This window comes from Taudactylus pleione, unplaced genomic scaffold (genome assembly GCF_031769625.1).
Source record: "Taudactylus pleione unplaced genomic scaffold, aTauple2 ptg000201l, whole genome shotgun sequence".
NCBI lineage: Eukaryota > Metazoa > Chordata > Amphibia > Anura > Myobatrachidae > Taudactylus > Taudactylus pleione.
The window spans coordinates 16,497,725-16,521,436 of record NW_028284603.1 but is presented as its reverse complement, the minus strand read 5'-3'; positions in this window follow the sequence as shown (position 1 = coordinate 16,521,436).

Genomic DNA, 23,712 nt, shown 5'->3' with positions numbered 1-23,712 from the left:
ACGGCCTGATAACTGCATCCCGTTTACACCACAATATTAACAGTTAGGATTTTGAAATGTTGACATTGAGCATGACAACATTTTCAGAATGCTGCCAGTTGACAGCAGAAAGGCAGGATTAGGGTTAGGCTGTGGGAGGGGAGGGTTAGAGCACTAGGGGGATGGAGAGGGTTAGGCTGTGGGAGGGAATGTTAGGGTTTGGCACTAGGGTAGGGTTAGGATTAGGGTTAGGGGTTAGCAATACTCACCACTAAAACCGCTGAAGTTACCATCAGCTGACTGCCAGACCCTGAAGACACTGCTGAAGCCGTCAGTACTACTGAATCAGGTAAGTCACCACTGGACCACAAGGAACATTTTGTCAATGTTCTAATGATGTTAATATTTGTCAGTGTCGACATGATCAATGTTGACAAAATATAACAAACCCTAAAATATAGCTATAAGGAAATTGCCAGTTTAACCTCAAAATGGAAATCAGTTATAGATGTTTTAATTCTGAATATGATAGACATGTTTGCATCCTTGCCTAACTTACATTGCATTTGAGTTAATCACTATGGGTTATCTATGGTCATACGAGTACGGTATATTTAATAGTCCTACTTTCAGCATACTCATCTGGGGTGTACACCCACCAATTATCTGCAGTTTCAGTTTTTTTTAACTTGCAAAACATCTGACAAAGTCTGACATTAAAGACTGTAATGCCGCCGCAATTTGTGCCAAACCTTTGACAGCCAGACAGGAGCAGATGGCAAACTGTGGAAACTAATACATCTCTGCGATATTAGATGGACACTTCAAATTAGAGGATGCATTGACATCTTTTCAGATTTGAAGACACACCTTTGCTAAAACACTGTAGGGAGTGTCATGTTCTTTATTGAAAGATAATGAAAATGTTTTATGAGAATTTATTATATATTTCTTATTTCTCGGTTCAATATGTTAAAACTGAAGAGGGTGGATATATTGGATGAGACAAAGAAATTGTAAAGGGCCTAAATAACTGTTGAAAAGAGGTCGCCCACCCTAGAGGGGAGCGCTATAGTCTAGAGGGCACTGATATACTAAGAAGAAGTGTCAGCTGAACTCACAAAGTTAAAAGTAGATAAGTAGGGGATTCAATTGATATACATTAAAGCAGTGGTTCCCAAACTTTTTTGAATCACAGCACCCTAGAGTATCAGCATTGTTTTCACGGCACCCCTAAGCCAAAATCTTGTTATTGAGAAAATTGAGAAATTCAGAAAAATTTTTAGTAAACTAGTAAAGTGAAATAAATTGTGCTTACCGGTCATCCTTTGGTTCAATTATGTGGTGGGGACAGCTCTGTGTTTCTGTTTGTCCACATATTTACATTACATTGACCATAAATAATTTGATTTGGTGCTGGGCCACCATCCTGAGGCACCCCTACAAGTGTCCTGAGGCACCCCAGGGTGCCATGGCGCATAGTTTGGGAACCACTGCATTAAAGGGTATTTAAAAAACTAAGCGTAGAGCTTGTAGGGCCGACATTTTAAGCTAGCACTGCTGAATAGAGATGTGCGTGTACCCCTGTGTTTTAGTTTTGGCAAAATCACCCTCAATTTTATGGTTTTGGTCTTGGTGTTTTGGTTCAGTTTTGGGTTTACAAGACCCCGGCATCTAGAATTTGTTTAGCTTGTTAAGTAAAGTGATGGATCAGTGGATATAGTTTAATTACATTTTAGTAAGATGTTTGGTAAGGTATCCCATTATAAATTCATTCAGAAATTCTTGGATTTGGTTTAAAGATAGTGGAAAGGATGAAAGTTTGGCTAAAAGACCGGACCCAGAGATTTGTTACTGTGAATAGTATAAGCTGAGAGTGAGGGCAGGTGACCGGTGAAGAAGTTCATCATTGGTAATATTACTTTTGGTCTACAAAGGAAGTTATGTCTTTTTACAGATTAAACAATGATTGGTAACAGGGTTGATACCCCAGAATGGGTAAAATAAAGCAATAGTGAGTTTGACACAATAGAGGGATGTACCAAACGCTGAAATATTACATTTCATATTACAAAAACAATGTGTGTGGAATAGACAAATTCAAAAAGCATATTATAGCATAATATAGAATGAATGGTGATGTAATGCCAATTGCAAAGGAACCTTGTACAGTAGTTATTTGTTCAGCTTATATGAAGGTCAATAAGCAGTTACAATAGAGAGCAGAATACCTGGTTGTATAGGCGGAGGATGGATTTATCATCACCTTGAGTATTATGTACAGTTCTGAAGGTGCTATTTCCAAAATAACATTAATAAAAAAGAAAGCATTTTAAGGACTGTGATAATGGGACATGGGCTGCATAGCAAAACTTATCAAGAGAGAAGGGACAAATGTGATATGACAGGAACATAAGCTTAGATCTGTTAAGAAAAATTGCCAGAACAAGGACTCCGATAAGAGTGATATATATTCGAAAGTGATAAACCACCAGTCACTCAGCTTCTAACTGTCATGTTACAGGCTGTGTTTGAAAAATGACAGTTAGGAGCTGATTGGTTGGCAGTTTATCACTCCCCAATTTATAACTTTCCAGAGCTTAGTACATCTGCCCCCGTGTGCAACAGGACATCCTGCAGCCCACCAGAGAGGGACTGCAAGATCCCTCACCAACAGGGCAGACCCCATTGTAGATACTACGTTAACGCCATTTGAAGATGGCGTTGGACCACACAAGCAAAAGTGCGGACAGAAAACTATGGAGACAGTTGCTATCTCTGATAGCTCCTGCTTTCTTTATTTGTACTTATAAGGAATACTTAATTATACCCATAAGCATGCGGAAACAGCAGAATAGATTACCAAATGTGCCCCATAAAGAGGATAGATGTGAGTGATGTACAGTGACACTGGCCCCGCAGTGGTAAGACAGGCCTCTGTGCGGGCCAATCAGGATCCTTCTGTGCAAACATGACCCAGGTCACAGATCCAGCCTAGTTGCACGTGACTCAGAATAGGACGGACATATGCAACGTGTCATATATACGCAATCTGCACATGTTCTGTATGTAAACGCTTGTTGTTTACTTTCATGAAGAGCTCCGTGTGACAGAGCATCAGCGCCTGTGTCTGTTCAGCAAATATCAGAAATTATAAGTAGGGATGTGTGCCAACCCTCATGTTTTGGTTTTGGATCTGTATGTCCTTTAAGGTTTGGGATCTGGATTTGGTTTTGCAAATCACCCTCAAGTGTTTTGGTTTTGGATCTGGATTTTTTAAATAAAAAATAGATAAAAAGTTTTGCAAACAGCTAAAATCATGTAATTTATGCAATCCAAAACCCAAAATTCAGATTTAAAATCCGAATTCCGAACCACATAAAAATCAGAACCGCGACTCGGATTTACCCGGATCTCCTCAGGAGATTAGAACTGCGACTTGGATTTACCCGTATTCACGAAGTTCAGGTGGATTCGGATTTCTGGAGAACCGAACCGCACATCTCTAATTATAAGTAATAACTCCCTCATCAATGCAACAAAAACTATGAAAAAATTCCTAATGAAAAGAATAGTGCTATTAAGTAACATTTAGCTTGCATAAAAAAAAAAAAAATTTCTAGATAGTCCTGCCTTAATTTTTCTATACTTGATTAATTCATATTGTATATTTAAACATATCTTGAATAACTATATTTTATAATCCTATATTTTATTGTGATTTATTTGTCATTCAGAAATGCATTGCCGTGAGATTCTGCTGGGTTTTCGTTTCTCTATAACGCCTCAAGGACGAGGACAACTCCGTATTTTTAAATAAACAGCGCAGTGCAGGAAATCCCAGCTATAATCCCCGTACACCAATATTTTACCATACTGTGATTGACTGTAGATACTGACTAGTATCCAAAGACAACGTTCTGATTGTCTGATGTGTAAATTAGCGATAGCCACAGGCAGTAACATATAGAAGGTGTATTCCTAATCATATTCTTTCTTATTTAGAAAATCCCTTTAATAAACATTAATTTGCACGCAATTGTTTTTTGTTCTTGGAATAGAGATGTTTATGAAGTATTTTATTAATCACACACCCATAGACAGTTCTTTATGACAGCTTTTACTTCAGAGATAGAATTTGAAGTATTTGGAATGAATGGTGCCATTTTCAAAATAAGGTTATTGAAAACAAGATCCGACAGAGTATGAACACTTTTACACAGGAAGGAATGTGCATGATGCCAATATAGAAGCACCCAGTACAGAACCTGCAAGTGGGGTACATAGGGGTATAGTTACTAAAGTGCGAGTTTACAAAAGTGGAGATGTTGCCATAGCAACCAATCAGATTCTACTTATCATTTATTTGACACCTTCTTGAAAATGATAGCTAGAATCTGATTGGTTGTTATTGGCAACATCTCCAATTTTGTAAACCCGTAATTTAGTAAATATACCCCATATAGTATATAGAATGTATTCAGTGTTCTAAGTGCGCATCTCTAGTTCGAAGCCGTACTGTACTAAGGCTGCTACCTCTATTGCTTTACATGATGATGATGATGATTATTATTATTATTATTATTATTATTATTATTATTAATATTAACTTTTATTGATAAAGGCGCCGCAAAGCGTATGCAGCACTGCACCCGGTAAACATAAACCACTATCTCCAAGTACCACTAACAAGTCATATTTTGTGGATTTCTCTGTGAAAGCAGGTGGGATAATTCCTGACCTAGCAAAACAGATTTACTCACCTGTGCATGATTAAAGAAATCCTCAATAGCAGGACCTGTTAGGGGTACTTGAGGATTAGGGTTGAGAACCCCTGCAATACACATTGGCAGGGTGTTCAAAAAGTTAGGCAACCATGTGGGTTAATAATTTATTTCACAATAAGTTCTGGAAGTGGCCACCGTTCTGACACATGGACAAATGGACACGGATAATCATGTTCTTGAACACCCTTTGCAATGTTTCCTGTGAAACTGCATCGACACAGTTCTGAATGTTTCGCTAGTAATTCTTGAATACTGCGCAGGTCAGTTGTGTAGTCAGCATTCCTCAGGTAACCCCACAAGAAAAAGTCGAGGGGTTTTAAATCCAGAGATCGCACTGACCCCAAACGGCGCACAGAGTTTGTAGGTAAACATTTTCAAGGATTTACACAAACGTCTTGGGTGCTCTGCCAACGGAGAGCCCTGACTGACTTGAAAGGTGTCGCACGGACTTCCGGGGACCCACAACATATGCAGATCGCACCTTAGTCAACTTTTACTTTATCAACCGCTTCTCACTGCAACATTTTCTGTCTCCTGAAACTTGTCGTATGGCCGCTTGATGTAAGAATTTGCTTGGAGCAACTGATCTGTACTTTTTTGTGAAGGTCTCCTGCATCTGGGCGTAACTGCCAGAGTAGATGTACTGTGTGACAATGAATATACGCTGCTGCAACATGTACCCCATGGGTTCTCAGTTCCAGTTTTACATTTCTTTTTACGGTTGCATAACTTTTTGAGTAGCAAACTATAGTATTGTACCTCAGACTGGGCTGGACAGATTGAAAGGGGCAAGTGTAGGGAAACTTGCTGAAGCTAGCAGGAGTAAGCTGAGGTAATCAGTGATGCTAACAACTGGGCAAGCAAATTAAATCAGAGTCACTGAATGGGAGGAGACAAGTGAACAAAGCACTGTTGCCATGGTTAATGCTAGGGAAGAGCAAAAGGGTGGAGGGACCTGCCTGTAAGAGCTTACATTTTGCTTTGTCTTATTTCTGGCTCTTTATATATTGTACAATGTACATTAACATTTTTCAAACACAATTTTAGTCCGATTTTGTACAATAGAGCCATGAAAGGGGGATCATCTTTTCCGGGGTTACCTTTAAACAGTGATATAATACAGTAATTATGTAAGTTTAGGGAAACATAAACCTACACCCAGAACAAGGTTAAAGGGGGGTGGGGTCAAGTTTCCCAAGTTTCCCTCTCCCAGAAGACCCACCAGACAAGGTCAGAAGGCCACCTGTTGTACCAGAGCTTACCACACTGCATACTGATCTCGCTCCCCTCGCAGAGCGCTGGGCCCTGCCTGCCCTTCAGTGCAGCCACTCCTTCATGGGCCACCGCTTGCTGCAGTTCTATGTACCTATGTGCAGGAGGTATACAAAGGTAATTGCAGCAAATGAGATATAAGGAAAACTATTATAGCTCTTGTAGTGAGAATGGGGAAGTAATAGATCAAGTGAGTAGAGGACTAACGAGGTCATGAGGGATGGAAGATGAGCAGACATAATGTAAGTAGATGTGTAACAGTGGGGAGCAGGGAGAACAAACATTCTAGAGTCAGGCAAAGGAGCTGTGCAGAGGAGAAAAGGAATTAGTCTGGAGAGAGACATGATTCGGGTAGGTGAGCCAGACCAATGTACATGAATGAGGAGCATAAATGAGGTGAATGTACTGTACTGGACATGAGGCAAAGTGGGAAATAAGGAGAAACTTTATGAGGTTTGAGCGTTGTGAAAACAGATGTATGGGTGGGTTAATGTGTTTTTGTAGACTAGGGGTCAATGCTATGTGGGGCTGGGGGGGTGTTACTTTTTGTGGTGACTGGGGGGGGGGGGCAGAGTTCATTTCACATTGCCAAATTTAATTTACATTTTCCATATCGTCACTTAGATTTATTCATTTTAGACTATAGGGCTCTGCCCCCCACCCTCCGAAGTATTAATACAGCTCTGCCTGCTGCACCAATTTAACTTACTCTGCACTAGGAATGATGTTATTCTATTTATATTTTTTATGTTTATGTATTTATATGTGTATTTATTTATCTGCATTTATCTGCATATTTAGTGCATTTCACTGGTTTATCAGTACAATTTTAGTACTTCAAGTTCAAACACTATGGAGGAATGGGGGGAACTCCTTCTTACTATGGGGAATAGGGATAATTGACCAGTGTCCGTGCATACGAAACAGCACCAAGATCATTATTTTATCATAACAGAATCAACTCGTCTCTAAAAATTCACAATAATGTAGGGCAGAACAAACTAAATATATATATATATATATATATATAACATAAAAGCATAACCTTCACTGCATTTCCCCAATAGCTAGTGCGCACACTAGTATTTACTCCTTTCACAATAATATTATTTAAGGAATAAATTCCTCTGTATTATTCTACATAGAGCAGGTGTAAATATGTGCTAATCTCAGCCTCAACCTAGGGGAGTACATTTCTTTATGTATATGAACTATGAAATATACAACCCGGAGAAACAAACAAATCAGTTCTGCCTTATCAGATGAATTCTTACCTGATCTCTGCCTGACCCGCTGTGATCAGTGTAACTTATAATTAGTTTCTGCAAAGAGTTCTGTGCTTCTAAAGAATTGGGGGATTAAGCAGGGAAAAAAAAATCTAGAATTTCTCTATGCCTGACAAGCTGGAACCTGAAAAGCAACACTTAGTCCATTAAGGATTTTTCATAGTGACATTTTCTTGCAGCCCTGAAATATGCCACCTCGCCATTTATCATGTTCAGAGCATGGATGTAGAAAAAGAGGTTACTATCATAAACAAAATAAAATGGATTGTCTGTATAGAGGTGAACCGAACAATGCAGATAAATGTACTTCATTGAATGTCAGCAAATGTCACTTGAGAAGCCATTTGCAGCTGCCATAACAGCGTAAGAGACCAACAAAGAGCAGCAAAACTAGGCGAAATGAGCTGGGCGTACCCACTTCCACATGAATAAGCAATGAGAGGCTGAGAAGTTATACCAGAAAGTTGTTAAACTTGATAGAGGAAGCTTTTTTTTAAACCACACTGACATGTAGATTGCTACAAAAGCCTGTGCATGCTGCAGAATTGAAGGAAAGGTATAATTGCTGTGTACACTGTACTTTAACTCTTATTGTTGGGAAGCACTTATTTTATTGTAAGGAATTAGACATTCTCTGAACTGCTGCACTGGATTTCTATCCTCTTTATGTCATACCTATTTCTGTCTGATGGAAATTCAGCGTGTAGGTTTCATTTAACAGTTAAATACAGACAAAGCAGCATAACATACCTGCAATTGTAGAATACTGTCTGATGTTGGACCACCCGTTGATAAAAAGAGACTATGTCGGTTTTCGAAGATTCAAATGAGATAATGGGCAAAATTTACTAAGCGGTGGGTTCTAAACTCCGGTGATTTGGTGGCGGTTTGGCGGCGGTTTTGCTATCCGCAGATTTACTAATGTCAAAACAGCCGCAAAACCACCGTCAAAACAAAATTTATAATAGAATAGAACAGGGCTGTCATTTAGAAACCACCGCCAAACCGCCACTAAACCCCCGGGGTTCAAAACCCGCCGTCCAACCGCCACCAAACCGCCGGGGTTTAGAACCCGCTGCTTAGTAAATTTTGCCCAATGTATGCTTACCCGTTATGTTTTTGTTATTTTGATTAATTAGTTTCTGAAAATTAAATCATGAATTTGGTGATATTTCTATTTCATTGGAGTTTATGTACTTTAGAGCTATATATATATATATATTTTATATATATATATATATATATATATATATACATACATAGATATTGATATATGTATATACCCATGGTCATGATGGCATAAGGGGCCAGTGTATGATAAAGCATTTTCCCTGGTGGCAGAGCAGGTTAGCTGGCACCCGGGGAAATATAATTGCCATGCTATGCTTGTCATATGTACAATAAATTTCATTCTCTGGAACAATACAGCCAACTCCATGGTTGACAAATATACAATTGCTCCCATCACTGTTGGCTGATTGTGCATTAGAGTCCATTTCCTAGTGGCCCAGTGTGCCAAGTATAGCCTGTATATAATATATAATAGACAGTATATAATAGACACATGTCTCTTGTTGTGACCAGTGTACCTGTTGCCTCATTGCCTGTTTAACAATACAACACATTGACAGCTAAAAAGGCATGGGCATTGCTGCCGGCGCACCATTTCAGCTCGCACCCCCCTGGTGTTTGGGTGCCCAGATGGCACTTTTCATTATCGCACTCAGCCCTTTGGTTAGGGGTAGCCGTTTTTCACGGTTAAACCCGACCTCTATGGGTACGATCAGAGCGAAAGCAGTGTATCAATTGAATAGCATCCCGCGATCTCTTGTCACTTTAGACGGGAGATCGGGCGCGCTAAAACATTAGAATACCGCCCTAGGTACTCCTACTGAGTCATGTGACTATCCTAGCCTATCAGCTGAAAGCAGCTTCCTCTCCTCTCCACCTGGCAGCCTTGTTACTTAAAAGAACCCCATTACCCACCATATTCCACACAGAGCTTCTCTGTTGCTATGCTATACCCTTCCCACACTGCTTACAATATATTGAACAGAGATCCCACAATTGCCAGTTATATACTGAACAGAGATTTTCTTCAACCTAATAACACATATGTCAGTCACCACTGTCTGCAGGTTCTGGGGCTATGTACTGCTTTGAGTTCCTTTCTGCATATATATGATGCCAAAAAATCATTCTCCAGCTCCAGGACTCTTCTGTGACTGACCCCAAATCCTTTGCTTGTGGTGCAGTGAATAACAGCATCAATGGCTGCTTGTTATCAGTTAGTAAGCCAAACATTCATGTTGCCTTGTTGTTAATAATCTGTTACTGGTGCAAATGTATCACAACTGTGATCAATGTTCAACAACATGTCTGTTGTTTACATGTTGAAGAGTGCCACCTGTACCGAATGGTCTATTTACTAAGCAGTGTTAGGCGACAGAGTGAAAAGTGATAAGGAAGTGATAAGGTGCCAGCCAATCAGCTCCCAACTGTCATTATTCAAACACAGCCTGTGACATGACAGTTGGGAGCTGATTGGCTGGCACCTTATCACTTTCTTATCACTGTTCACTCTGTCTCCTAACACTGCTTAGTAAATAGACCCCGCAGAGTGTTTTTGTTGGCGTGCACCATGCAGACACAATCCCACTTTGCACAGGTAAAATGTTTGAAGGTATGTACTGTATGTCTATTGATGAGGATGTATATGCTGGACAAAAGAATGGTGGAACAATGTGCAGGAGATTTTAGGCTAGTGTGGTACAAGGTTCATCAGGATCTCTATACTCAATTGAATTGGTTACAACTAGGGGTGAGCGGGTTCGGATTTCTGAAATCCGAACCCCCCCGAGCCCCCCCGATCCGAGTCCGATCCGAGTCAGGCTCGACTTTTCCCGCCTGACTCGGATTCTGAAATCGAGGCAAAACGTCATCTTCCCGCCTTCCGAGTCTCGCGGGTTTTGGATCCTATATAAGGTACCCACGTCGGCGCCATTTTCTCACTCGGCTGTGGACAGTGAAGAGGGAGGGTGGGAGTTAGGGCTGTGTAGTGTAGTGTAGTGTAGTGCTGCTGTTGTCCACTACTTCAAAGTCCATAGGGGCTGGCTGTGTTGTGCTGTGCTGCTGTTGTTAATAGGGGCTGTGTCCACTACTTCAAAGTCCATAGGGGCTGGCTGGACTGTGTTGTGCAGTCAGTTCTCCATAGGGGCTGTGTTCACTCCAAAGTCCTGTGCAGTGTCCCAGTCCTAAAGAGGTGCTGTAGTGTTGTCCAGGGGGTGCTCTGTCCATCAGGGGTGCTCCCCCCAAGTGCTAAAAATATAATATATTTTCTGTGTTTGTGAATTGTGTGCGCAGTAGCCGCACGTGCATCAACAAAGTAGTGCCAAGCGTGCGCCTGTGTCATAAGTAAAGGGCCGGCTGGCTTGACCGTTAAAGGGTGCTGTAACCCCCGAAAGTACACTCCAGTCCAAACCAAAAAAAAATTATTTTCTGTGTTTGTGAATTGTGTGCGCAGTAGCCTGCACGTGCATCAACAAAGTAGTGCCAAGCGTGCGCCTGTGTCATAAGTAAAGGGCCGGCTGGCTTGACCGTTAATGGTGCTGTAACCCCTGAAAGTACACTCCAGTCCAAACCAAAAAAAAAATTATTTTCTGTGTTTGTGAATTGTGTGCGCAGTAGCCGCACGTGCATCAACAAAGTAGTGCCAAGCGTGCGCCTGTGTCATAAGTAAAGGGCCAGCTGGCTTGACCGTTAAGGGTGCTGTAACCCCCGAAAGTACACTCCAGTCCAAACCAAAAAAAAAATTATTTTCTGTGTTTGTGAATTGTGTGCGCAGTAGCCGCACGTGCATCAACAAAGTAGTGCCAAGCGTGCGCCTGTGTCATAAGTAAAGGGCCGGCTGGCTTGACCGTTAAGGGTGCTGTAACCCCCGAAAGTACACTCCAGTCCAAACCAAAAAAAAAATTATTTTCTGTGTTTGTGAATTGTGTGCGCAGTAGCCGCACGTGCATCAACAAAGTAGTGCCAAGCGTGCGCCTGTGTCATAAGTAAAGGGCCGGCTGGCTTGACCGTTAAGGGTGCTGTAACCCCCGAAAGTACACTCCAGTCCAAACCAAAAAAAAATTTATTTTCTGTGTTTGTGAATTGTGTGCGCAGTAGCCGCACGTGCATCAACAAAGTAGTGCCAAGCGTGCGCCTGTGTCATAAGTAAAGGGCCGGCTGGCTTGACCGTTAAAGGGTTCTGTAACCCCCAAAGTACACTCCAAACCAAAAAAATATATATTTTCTGTGTTTGTGACTTGTGTGCACTGTGGCTGCACGTGCATCAACAAAGGAGCAGCGCCAAGCGTGCGCCTGTGTCCCATAAGTAAAGAGCCGGCTGGCTCATTTCTTAAAGGGTGGTGTAACCCACAAAGTGCACTACTCTCCAGCAAAAATAAAAAAATATTTTCTGTGTTTGTGTGCGCTTTAGCCGCACGTATATATATCAATATAACATAAATGGAGGACCAAACTTTCTCTGATAAAAATAAAATAGGGAAAGATCAAGAACCACTTCCTACTAGTGCTGTTGCTGCTGCTGGGAGTTGTTCATCATCCCAGAGAGGAAGTAGGAACATCACTACTTTTACTAAACAATTGACCCTCCAACAGTCCCTAGCGATGAGGATGAAGTACGACAGCAGTCATCCTGAAGCAAAACGTATAACTGAGGCCTTGACTGCTATGTTGGTGTTAGACGTGCGTCCGGTATCCGACATTAGTGCAGTGGGATTTAGACAATTGATGGAGGTAGTGTGTCCTCGGTTCCAAATCCCGTCTAGATTCCACCTGCATCCTCAAAGCAGCAGCGACAAGCGTGCGTCTGTCTGTTAAAGGGTGGTGACACCCTCAAAGTGTGCTACACAAACAATTAAAATATTGTTCTTTTTTTTCTGTCTTTGTGAAATGTGTGGGCTGTAGCCGCACCTGCATCCTTAAAGCAGCAGCGACAAGCGTGCGTCTGTCTGTTAAAGGGTGGTGACACCCTCAAAGTGTGCTACACAAACAATTAAAATATTGTTCTTTTTTTTTCTGTCTTTGTGAATTGTGTGGGCTGTAGCCGCACTTGCATCCTCAAAGCAGCAGCGACAAGCGTGCGTCTGTCTGTTAAAGGGTGTTGTAACTCTCAAAGTGCTCCAAAAAAATCAAAAAAATTTTTTTAATGTGTTTGTGACTTGTGTGCGATGTAGCCACACTTGCATCCTCAAAGCAGCAGCGACAAGCGTGCGTCTGTCTGTTAAAGGGTGGTGACACCCTCAAAGTGTGCTACACAAACAATAAAAATATTCTTCTTCTTTTTTCTGTCTTTGTGAATTGTGTGGGCTGTAGCCGCACCTGCATCCTTAAAGCAGCAGCGACAAGCGTGCGTCTGTCTGTTAAAGGGTGGTGTAACTCACGAAGTGCTCCAAAAAATAAAAAACTATTTTTTTAATGTGTTTGTGACTTGTGTGCGATGTAACCGCACTTGCATCCTCAAAGCAGCAGCGACAAGCGTGCGTCTGTCTGTTAAAGGGTGGTGACACCCTCAAAGTGTGCTACACAAACAATAAAAATATTCTTCTTTTTTCTGTCTTTGTGAATTGTGTGGGCTGTAGCCGCACCTGCATCCTTAAAGCAGCAGCGACAAGCGTGCGTCTGTCTGTTAAAGGGTGGTGACACCCTCAAAGTGTGCTACACAAACAATTAAAATATTGTTCTTTTTTCTGTCTTTGTGAATTGTGTGGGCTTTAGCCGCACCTGCATCCTTAAAGCAGCTGCGACAAGCGTGCGTCTGTCTGTTAAAGGGTGGTGACACCCTCAAAGTGTGCTACACAAACAATTAAAATATTGTTCTTTTTTTTTCGGTCTTTGTGAATTGTGTGGGCTGTAGCCGCACTTGAATCCTCAAAGCAGCAGCAACAAGCGTGCGTCTGTCTGTTAAAGGATTACATCGGTGACAGCATCCAAGTAGGCATGTCAGACAGTCCGTACCTGTACTGGCAGGAAAAAGAAGCAATTTGGAGGTCCCTGTACAAACTGGCTCTATTTTACCTGAGTTGCCCCCCCTCCAGTGTGTACTCCGAAAGAGTGTTTAGTGCAGCCGGGAACCTTGTTAGCGAAAGGCGTAGGAGGTTGCTTCCACAAAATGTGGAGAAGATGATGTTCATAAAATGAATGATCAACTCTTCCAGGGAGACCAGCCTCCAGAACGTACAGAGGGACCTGTGGTTCCAGCAGGGATGAATTAATACTCTGTGAGGATGAGGATGTACATAACACTGAAGAGGGTGAGGAATCTGTGGATGAGGAGGATGAGGACGACTTCTTGCCTCCGTAGAGCCAGTTTGTGCAGGGACAGATTAATTGCCAGCTTGTTTTGTGGGGGCCCAAACAAACCAATCATTTCAGCCACAGTTGTGTGGCAGACCCTGGCGCTGAAATGATTGGTTTGTTAAAGTGTGCATGTCCTGTTTATACAACATAAGGGTGGGTGGGAGGGCCCAAGGACAATTCCATCTTGCACCTCTTTTTTTTCTTTGCATTATGTACAGTTTGGGGCCTAGTTTTTCAATGCCATCCTGTCTGCCACTGCAGTTTCACGCCTAGATGGGTCACGTGTTTGTGCCGCCCACTCGTGTCGCTTAGCATAGTCATCCAGCTACCTCGGTGCAACCTTTTGGACATAAAAACACTATTGTGAGGTGTGAGGTATTCAGAATAGACTGGAAATGAGTGGAAATTAAGGTTATTGAGGTTAATAATAGCATAGGAGCAGAAAAACCTACAAATTCTGTGATTTTAGCTGTTTTTATGCTTTTTTTCAAAAAAATACAGATCCAAAACACAAAACCCAGAACCCAAAACACGGAAGGGTGGTTTTGGCAAAACCAATCCAGATCCAAAACACGAAGAAAGATCCAGATCCAAAACCAAAACACAAAACACGAAAAGTGGCCGGTGCACACCCCTAGTTACAACAGGGCAGACTGCTGAGTCGGTTAGTCAACATACGCAGTCTGTTGCAGAAGTAAACCCCATGTGTTACAAAAGTCTGGACACCTCTGGTATATCCCTATACTCAGCCATCAATGACCTTTCCTATTGCTGCTTTAATTTTATGTTATATATTAAGGGGCCCATTTATCAAAGTGCATTTGAGGTAAATTCCCAGAAAACACCTGTTTTCGGGGGTTTACCTCAAATACTAAGTATCCCCCGAATGTATGAAGGAGGGACCGCAGCAGGTATCTCCGATACCTGCTGCGATCCCTCCATTGCCGCCGGCAGCAACCTCCCCCATAGGTTTCTATGGGGGATATGATGCTGCCAAATGTATCAATATCCGGAATGCGAAGCATTCCCGATATTGACCCCAGCAGCTAACGCCATCTGAAGATAGCGTTAGCCTCTGTGTCCTATGGGCACTTACCGCATTTCAGCCGGCGGAGGGATCTTCCAGATCCCTCCGCCGGCAATTGGCGCCGCTCATGTGCAGTCCTCGGGACTGCGCATGCGCAGTAGCCCAGAATGCGCTCTGGCCTCATCGCAGGGATGGGCTCTTTTCGGAGCCCGTCTCCCTGCATGTGCCGGGTCATACATTCGGCCGGTATGATCGCATTTTGCAATGCGATCATGGGCGGTACTGCATGCCCTGATCGCATTGCAAAATGCGATCCTTAATAAATGGGCCCCTTAGTCACAACAGATTCTGTAGCGCTGTACATAAAAGTATAAGCACATATGTAGTCATCACTGACCTTTCATATAAATGCATTTATTATATTTTATTTATAAACTGACAACAGGTCCTGCAATGCTATACATACAGGATAAACAATTAAGTACATAAAAGATTGACATAACCATACAGAGATAATGGATTGTGAGGACCCTGTCTGGAAAGGTTTTAATTCACAGTTCTTATAACTGAACGTTTCAAGCCAGATAAAGTAACTTGGGAAAGCTGTATCTTTGGGTAGATGCCGTATTTAACTCAGGATCTGAGTTGACTTATTCATTTTAAAAATATGATTTGTATTTTTCTGTACGTCTTTTCCTAGGGTGGCAATCTTATCACGCTAAGTCCCGTAAGCCTTTGTTATCTGTTTCCACTTCCCCGAATAAACAAAGCACTTAGGGAGAGAGGAAAATAACTTTCACCAAATCTATTGTTTTCTCTATTCCTTTGGTCCTTACTGCTGTTGTTATGTTTTGTAGATAACAAGCAAACCGACAACAAAATTCAGAAACTTTCAATCTTCATTGATTCTGGCCACAAAGGTTTGTACAAACAGAAGGCTGACACACTGGGACGTGGCGCTTTCTGCTCAGGGGCTGCAGCAGACAGCTCCCTCCTGCATTACAATTCAGAATCAGAATGTAATGTAAATACTTCCCGGAATGTGCAGGCCAACTTATTGAGAGCACGTTGGGCCATTGTGCTGGGCTTCCTCTCTTGTGTGGAGATCAGTTGAGAAGTGGATAATCCATAAAGCACAAGGAGAAAATATAAGCTGATGAACCCACTTAGGTAGCTAATGTACAATGTTTGTTACCTTAAAACCATAAGGAAAACCATTAAACATCCACAAACTAAGTCATGTTGGTGCACTTCTCTTATTATTAAAAGACAGCAAACATGCTGTACATCTCCTCCCCCGCTCGTGCTTTTAGATTGATAAAGAAGACCGGTCTGGAAGTAAGTGCCTGAATGCACAGACATCTCACCTAATGTGTCTTTAGAAACCTAGACACTATGCTATTATGTAGGCATGTTATCTCTATGGCTCTCCCTCTGTAATTGCTTTGGGTAGTATGTGTAGTATGCATTGAAACTAAAACTGTACACAATACATTCATCTATGGAAAATACAGTATATCAATTAGTTAATTTAAATATACTGTATTTTTCTAAATGTATCTTCCTCAAGCATGCACATAACTGTTTACTAGTATAATGGGACTTTTAATAGTGTATCTGAATTTGCCAGGGACATTACAGTGTCCTCCATCCACTCCTCCCAGAGCTTACAACCCCCGTATATCAGTTGTGGTTGTGTTTGATCTGTGGCCTCAGTGGCGTAGAATGTAGCATCCTGGGTAAGGGTCCTATTTGTCAGATGGTGCTACCCTAGCCACATATTCACTAGTTATACTTACCAGGGGTTTGTAATATTTAATTCACTCGTAAAAATATGGCAAACAATTTCTTGCTGCAAATGTCTAAAGTTTATGGTTTTCTACCATATTGTTAGACCCAACAACAATCAAATAACATGTAATATTAATTTTCTAAAACGTGCACCGTGGTTTGTGTAATGTGTGAGACAGACACGGCTTGCTCTGATGGAGATAAGCCGTTCGGTTTTGTTGAAAACCAAACACGCCTCGACTTAGGGGTTCTGAGTCAAACCGAGCCGTGCTTCGGTTCCCCCAGCCAAATCCATGTCTCAAATCGATGCAAAACATCATGGAAATGTTGGATCTCACGTGTTCTGGATTACATATAAATGCCTCCGTCTACTTCCTACTATATATTCCTACCTAAAGCAGCTCCACCTGTGGGCGGGCTGAAAGCATTGCAAAGATCAGTATGTTCTGTGCAGGCTTAGTTATGTGTAAAAATTATATACAGTTAATTTAAAAATGAAAATGTGTGTGTTCTTTACCCCTACTACCACCTCTAAATCAATAACCAGCCCTGGACCTCTGGGCCTGGTCTGGAATTCCTCGGAAAATGGGGTCCCCAAAATAAAATGGGGTCCCCCCTCCTGAGGAACTACGAGCCGGGGCTCTTCTACATACCCCCTGGGCTTTGGATCCCTGGATAATAGTAAAATAGAGTTAAGAATATTGTTCTTTACAGGTGGACTACAGGTCCCAGCAAGCCAGCCCTGGCTTGCTGGCACTTATTGTTCCATAAGGGTGAAAAGCTCAATCAAGTTCCCATTTGGCAGCCAGGTATGGAGACAATAATACAAATAGGGGATCCAATGCATAGGCCAGTGGTTCCCAAACTGTGCGCCGCGGCACCCTGGGGTGCCGCAATGCTCTGACCAGGGAGCCGCGGCCGGAGAGAAGCTGCTGTGGTTTTTTCTTTTTTTTCTTTAATTCATCGCCGGAGAGATGCAGGATTGCCGATTGGAGCTGGAGCGGAGGCAGGGCAGGTTGTGTATGATTGTGCGGGAGCCTGTTATGCACCAGCAGTGGGCTGGGCTGCCTATTGACCCTGGAGGATCTGGTCTGGGGAACCGAAGGAACGTCCGTGGCGCTGGAGATCTTTAGCAAAGGTAAGTAAGGAAACTATAGGAGAGCGGGAGCGGGTAGTTATGAGTGGAATAAGTATACTATAGGGAGGGGGCCCACAGAGGGAACTATAGGGCTGGGCTGCAATGAGAGACATTGAGGAGGGGGCTGCAAATGGAGACTAGAGATACATGGAGGGGACTGCATAGGGAAATATGGTGGAGCCTGCAAAGGAGACAAACAAAAGGGGCTGCAAAGAAGACACATGGAGGGGGCTGCAAAGCAGACATATGGAGGGGGCTGCAAAGGAGACACATGGAGGGGGCAAGGAGACACATGGAGGGGGCTGCAAAGAAGACACATGGAGGGGGCTGCAAAGGAGACACATGGAGGGGGCTGCAAAGGAGACACATGGAGGGGGCTGCAAAGAAGACACATGGAGGGGGCTGCAAAGGAGACACATGGAGGGGGCTGCAAAGGAGACACATGGAGGGGGCTGCAAAGAAGACACATGGAGGGGGCTGCAAAGGAGACACATGGAGGGGGCTGCAAAGGAGACACATGGAGGGAGCTTCAAAGGAGACACATGGAGGGGGCTGCAAAGAAGACACATGGAGGGGGCTGCAAAGGAGACACATGGAGGGAGCTTCAAAGGAGACACATGGAGGGGGCTGCAAAGAAGACACATGGAGGGGGCTGCAAAGGAGACACATGGAAGGGGCTGCAAAGGAAACACATGGAGGGGGCTGCAAAGAAGACACATTGAGGGGGCTGCAAAGAAGACACATTGAGGGGGCAGCAAAGGAGACACATGGAGGGGGATGCAAAGGAGACACATGGAGGGAACTGCAAAGGAGACACATGGAGGGAACTGCAAAGGAGACACATGGAAGGGGCTGCAAAGGAAACACATGGAGGGGGCTGCAAAGAAGACACATTGAGGGGGCTGCAAAGAAGACACATTGAGGGGGCAGCGAAGGAGACACATGGAGGGGGATGCAAAGGAGACACATGGAGGGAACTGCAAAGGAGACACATGAAGGGAGCTGCAAAGGAGACACATGGAGGGAGCTGCAAAGGAGACACATTGAGGGGGCTGCAAAGGAGACACATGGAGGAGGTTACAAAAGGAGAGAAATAGGGTTCTGCAATAAGAGACATGGGGCTCTATTTATTAACATTATTTTTACTAAAATAAAGTGAAAAAGGGTGTTTTCACACCCTTTTCACATTATTTTAGTATCACCTGTAGTTACTATAGGGCAATTGGAGTAGAATTAGTAAAATTCTACTCCAACCCCTAATTATCACTTATTTTTAGTAAAGCAGATCGCATTTCCCATAATTGTAATGGGAAATGTGATCCGACCATAGTTACTAAAAATAAATTGTAAAAAAATATCGGGGGAAGCCCTGTGATAATAACGCCACCTGGAGGTGGCGTTATCCAGGGTCTCCCCCGGTTACCGGGCTCCCACTCTGCTCTAACGGGGAGAGCAGAGGTGGGAGCCGGTACCAGTAATCAGCTATGTGGTCTAAGCAAACCGCAAGCTGATTGCTGTAAAAAAAATAAAAAAAAAATTAAACATTTTTTTTTTACTTACCTGAATCCAGGGACCGGTGATCGGGCCTCCGGTGATGGCTGCTCTCCGGTCAGCTGGTCTCCCACAGTTCACTGGGGCCCGGTCATCAGGTGATCAGGCCCCAGTGCAGTATGGGAGATCACCTGATCGGGAAGCCCGGAGAAGATCACCGGAGGCCAGGAGGATGCAGGTAAGTGAACTGAAGGGAGGGGGGGACGCGGGGGGGGAGGGGGGGTCGCGTGGGTCCGCGATCACGGGGGCGGGGCTTAGCACCAGGGGGCGGGGCTTAGCGTCGGTGGGGGGGGTAGCAGCGACGGTGGGTCGGCGCATGCGCGGGCTCTTAGTCGCGGTATTTTTTCCGAAAATACCGCGACTAGAGTGCGGATGGGATCCGCAGGGACAGAGCTTTATCGCAAGCTCTGTCCCTGCAAGGGATTTATAGTAAATCCCTGTGATATTGCCTGAATTCGCAATGCGAATTCACTCGGTAATATCACACTACAATCCGCATTCAATATGCGGATTGTAGTAAATAGAGCCCATGGAGAGAGACAGAAGTGGCAATAGCAAGAATAGTTCAGTTTTTTGCTTTCTTTTTTGTTATGGATGACACTATGTATGCCCTTAATTTTAGGTCACAGGGACACCTTCATGCAGTGCTGTTCTGTTCTCCCAGACAGATGTCAGCTGCACCATGGAACCAGAATTAACAGCACCCCCCCTGGGGGACTTAGGTTTAGGCGGCAGGGAAGGGGGGGTTAGGTTTAGGCACTTAGAGAGGGGATTAGGGTTAGGCACTTGGGGGGGAGGTTAGGGATAGGAACCCCTAAGGGAGGGTTAGGGGTAGAATAGGGTTAGGAAATACTTACCTTGGACGATCAGGATTTTCACCCCTGCCGGGCAGCCGCTGTTGGGATTTGAACCGCCGGCCATGCCGAACCCGTAATTTCAGAATCCAACTTAGGTGCACTATTTTTTATGAATGTTTCATAGATGTGCTATGTACTTTAAATTGCAAAGTGTTTGTGCCGCTGCTCTGTCGCTTAGTTTAACCAGCCGGCTCGCTGCAGCCTTTGACCAATATTGGTGTAAACAATATTGTGAGCTGTTAGGTGGTCAAAATTGACTGGAAATTACTTTTTTTTTTAATTTAAAAAACATTTGATGGTGGTTTTACCAAAACCAAAACATCACAATTATTATTATTACATTTTATTTATAGGGCGCCACAAGAGGTCCGCAGCGCCGTACATACAGTAAAGGGACACAGAACATTACATTACAATACAGTAACCAACTTATAAGCAGAGCACAAGTAACAATTAGCAACACAATTCTCCATACACAATACAGCTGGGAAGGTGAAGGCTGTCATAGAAGTGCTAGAGAAGAAGGCTGTGAGACAGTGGGGAGGAAGACTCTGCTCCTAGGAGCTTACAATCTAGGGACAATGATTTAGATTTAGAACCTCTACACTTCCTGATGCTGCGAATGTTTGGGCCCACTACCGCTGCACTTGCTTTGGGCACATTATACCAGGGAGGCAGCACTCAATGTGAAGATGGTGATTTTTTTTTTATGCTGTCTGGGATGTGCGTAGGGCTCATGTACTTTCTATGCATTTACGGTTTTGATGCAGTTTTGAAGTGTTCAGCAGGCCTCCAATGATCTTTATGTGACCATATACCAATAATTAAGACTTGATTTCATATTTCACTTCACTGCTGATAATTTGGGGCAACGCACCCCAGTTTACGGGAACGCCGGCCGCCCCTGCACTGCTCGGTAAACTCCTCTGCCTGTCAATCAGGCATACGGGGGCCTGCGTGGGATCACGCATGACCCGTTCTGCACATGCATGTACTGCTGAATCACACCCTGAGTACAGCCAGGATAATTTTCATATTATTATTATTATTATTATTATTATTATCATTTATTTATATGGTGCCACAAATGTTCCGCAGCGCCTTACAAAGCACATAAACAAGTTGTAGACAAGCGACTTACAGAACAATACAATACAGGACCAGGACATGGATAATACATTTTGCTACATTAGTGATCATGACACCCAGATAAGCAACAGAGCATAAGCAGCCAAATGTTAGGTGCCCTAGTGGTGAGTAAGAAGTAGATGAAACTAAAGTAGGGAGAAGTACAAGAGGTTAGAGGGCCTTGCTCATAAGAGCTTACATTCAAGAAGGGGAGGGGAAGACAAACAGGGGTGACACAGATGGGGAGGAAGGTGTATGTATCAGGGAGTTAGAATGACAGCTGAAAGGCTTTGATGAAATAATGGGTCTTGAGAGCCCGTTTGAAGGATTGCAAAGAGGTGTAGAGTCTGATGGGGAGTGGGAGAGAGTTCCAGAGGTGGGGAGCAGTGCGGGCAAAATCTTGGAGGCGGGAGTGGGAGGAAGTAATCAGCTGGCATGAAAGGCGGCGTGCATTATGGTTTTATGAACACAGCGGAGAGACAGGAGCATGAAATCTAGTTGTACTTACAGCCTTAATTTAGACCCCTTAAATTTTTATCCTAACTGGCAACCGTACCTTTGGGGATATGAGCTCAGGGGGAAATTGAGGGGGACACCTACTCAATATACACAGTGCAATTTCCAGGACTAAAGATACATCAGCACTCGCCCATTTCATAGCCTCCAAGAAATGTAAAACATAATTAGTACAGAAGACAAAAATGATGATAACGTCGTAGAGAAAGAGAAGTGCTATCTTCCCAGGAAACATTTCTATATAAAGCTGCAAGAGCATGTGTATAGAAGAATTTTGGGCATTGTAGATATATCTAGTGTTCAGTAGCCCGGATTTGGATTTGGGATTCCTCCCTCATTAACAAATGTTTATTTAACCACTTTCACTACTGTACATTATCAGAGGTGCAAATTGCTGTTTTCACTCAGTCTCTATATAGCTATTACCACCTTTGTTGGCTGAACATTATCTTGCTTGTTTGTATAGTAGAGTGGTAAACTTTGTGAATCAGTGCAAGCTGACCTGAATGGAATGTTTCTCCAGTTGTTTATTTTGGTGTATACAGTTTAGTCTATATTATTATTCCAAATTTTAAAAAAATCACAAAATACAATTATAGGAGTATTTGTTTGTTTATAAATAACGTTATATTTAGTAATGATGAGTCAACTGCAGTAATAAAGTTTAAAAAGTAGCAAACTTCTGGGCACATTACAGTTGAGGTAATAAATTATCAGCATTACATACTTGACCAAAAGGTTATCACATGGCAGGATTAAAATGAATCTCATAACATTCCATAACCAATCCTGGGACAATCTCCTGGGGGAGGCCGACCAGCAGGAGTGTGGCGCAGCTATGGTAAATTATACTGTCATATGCATCTTTTAATGAGTGGTGTTTTGTTATTACTCCCCTGCATGTCCATTATATCACCAGTTTAAAAATGGATTTTGATAGAATGATCTGTAATGGGATCATTTTAATTATCGCAGCAGAACGAGTATTTCATGAAGTAGGTGTGCCAATAACTAAGTACAGAGCTGCATGTGATACGTCGTTGACATGGTGTGGGTACAGGAATGGAGGCAAGTGGGAAGCCACAGATTGGGAGTTAGATAGTGGGAGGAACAGAGCAACCCAACAGCATTTAGGGGTGTGAGGCTCCCAATAAAGGGATGCAGGAAGATTGAGGTGTTAAATGTACCTACACACATCTATGAAAGCATCCCTACCATAGCACCATCATCATTTTCAAATTACTGACCTTGTGTTCTTCAAGCATCTCAACACTATTCTGTGAGTAGGACCAACTAGCTCAGTGATCCCAGAGTAAGTTGGCAAATTGAAATGCGCGTTTGGTGGTCATCTCTCTATCCAGAGTCCTGGTTGTAAATCCTGGAACACAAGATTTTAGCTGGAAGCTCACATCCAGAACCGTACAGTACAGTACAGGACAATCATCTTTGTCAGATCAGCTGTTTGTTATGCTTTTAATGTACACATGAATTTGTCTGTGACTGTTTAATAAAAATCTTTTAACAAAATATTATATTATCATCTCTACTGGTCATGTTTGGTGTGTCTGCTATGTAGGGATTGTGCCGATATCATATAACAAGAAGAAGTTGTTGGAGTGATTTGTCACCCATGGAGCTAAAGAAATCCAAATAAGACTTACTAAAATTACTTTGACGTAGTTACTAATACCCCTTTTACACCAAAATCCTGGGTCCGACCCTGGAATTTGAACACTGGTCAATCCCGGGTCGAACTCGGCTTCAGACCCCGTTTACACTGCAACTCGACCCAGGTTATTCCCAGGTTTGCCCCGTTCACACTGAACCCGGGTAATCCCTGCTTTTCCCTATAGATGTCATTAAAAATTGACTTTTTTAAGGGCTGACAAAGATGAGGTCACAAAAGGCAACAAAAGAGAGGGGCGGGGACTGCTTACAGCATTGCAGCAATGATGGCAGACAGAGCACATGTGGGTATTCCCGATGTCCTCACTGTTTTCAGCTTTCTGTTGATTTC